We start from the raw sequence: 2051 nt of genomic DNA on the forward strand, positions 1-2051 counted from the left end.
CATACACACACACATATACACACACACGTATGGGAGGAGGAAATGTTTTTTTGGTTTTTTTCTTTTTCACTGAAATTTGGCTGACCTTTTACCGTGACTGTTTGGTTTGGTGTGGGCTTTTTGTGTCTGAGGGACATGATGTTTGTGAGGGGGTGTGTGTGGGTGTATGTGAGGGACATGATGTTTGTGAGGGGGCGTGTGTGGGTGTATGTGAGGGACATGATGTTTGTGGGTCCCCAGGGTAACCCCAGGGCAACGTGAGAGGTTGAGACTTTGTGTGTGTGTGTGTGTGTCCTACGAGATGCTTGGAAGCTGTCGTCTTACGGCACGGTTCTGTGACCAGTCTGTTTGTGTGTGTGTGGGGGGGCGTGTATGGATGTGGGTGTGTGTGTAGGTGTGCGTGTATGTATTAGAGGGAGTATGTATACACAAGTACATATTTTAAATGAAATTGTTATTCATGAGTCGTTTGATTCTGGTTCGAGTGCCGGGAGTGTTTTCCTGTCTGGACGAAATTATTCAAATTTTCGTCCCTCGTTGAGACCGCGAATCATTTTTTTTTTTTTAATGGGTACTCCCTGGTTTTATTTTTCCACTACTCTTATAAATCTGCTGCGATTCAGCGGGCATTTCTCGACATTGTACAGCTATTTATTTATTTATTTATTTTCTTTCACCAACGGCAGCAAAAATAATTGAGTAGCACCTTGCTTGAGTAGGGCAAGTGGAGAATTTTGTCCATTTTTCCCCACTCGTGGAGAACACGTTTTCATTTTCATCCATTTTCCATATTTTTCTACTACTGCTAGACATGTTTGATCATAATAATATCCTGCTTCACCACCCACATATATATATATATTTAAATATCTACAGAGTCCGTGTGACGGAGGCACATTGTAATATAATACGGAAGCGTTGTTTTATTCATCGGATCACTTTTCTTCATGGTTTTTTTTTAAAATAGTGGCTTAAAGATAAAAATGGCTTCAAGAGAGTCTTGTTGTGTGGATCCAATGTTGTCGCTGCCCTTTCTTTAGGAGTCCTCCAGGAAGGTGTTTTTGATAGTTGAACCAAGGTGTTTTAAGAGTTGAACCAAGGTGTTTTTGATAGTTGAACCGAGGTGTTTTAAGAGTTGAACCGAGGTGTTTTTGATAGTTGAACCAAGGTGTTTTAAGAGTTGTAACAAAAATATGTGTTCAAGCAGTTGAACCGGTCAAAGGTTAATTTGTCTCGCGAACCAAAAGTGCTGAAAAGTAGGGAAAAGGCCGCCAATATGATTCTGTAACGTGCTTCACTGAAGTATTCAGCGTTGAACATTACCGTAATTTACGTCTATCCTAACAAACGGACGAGTCTAAAATTACTAAAAAGTTAATAAGTACAAGTTACAAGAAGCCAAATTTTCAGCCTCCCTTTTCCTAATAGGATAATAATCCTAGCAATGGCAATAGCTTTCTGTATGGCCATGTTCTGCAGTATGCTTTCTTCGCTTTCCAACTATTACCCGAAAAGACTATACAAATAATCTCGGCTTCACGTAAAACGTACAAAAACAATGGTAGAGGCACTTCTAAAGACAAACAATTTTTTTGTTTGCTCTGCGTGGAGTTTTTCTGATGCAGACCGGGTGAGCATGGGTGTGTGATTATGGCTGTAGATTCAGGCTCAAAGAAAATGTATGCACTTTCCGATCAGTTCCATCTTATCCTGGGGCCGGCCGCCCCCTCCACCACCACCACTGGGGCTGTTCCCCTCTGCCCCTTGGGCTCCAAATGTCTCAATTTGTACCGGTCAATTTGTCATTATATAAATTTAGTACCGGTACTTCTGTTGTGCGTGCTGTTGACAGTTAACTTCTTCTTGTATGGTTCCTGTAGTTGTAGAGGATTGTTTCATTAAAGAACTCTTCCATTTATAAAAGTGAAGAACGTACACACAACAGTAGATAGCCCTTCGGTGAAACGTTAGATTCTTCCCCCTCAAATTTCCGGTGCTCAACAACATCAACAACATCGTTGTTTTAACGTCATCACTCACGCCATTAGCTC

This window comes from Aplysia californica, unplaced genomic scaffold (assembly GCF_000002075.1).
Source record: "Aplysia californica isolate F4 #8 unplaced genomic scaffold, AplCal3.0 scaffold00199, whole genome shotgun sequence".
Classification (NCBI taxonomy): domain Eukaryota; kingdom Metazoa; phylum Mollusca; class Gastropoda; order Aplysiida; family Aplysiidae; genus Aplysia; species Aplysia californica.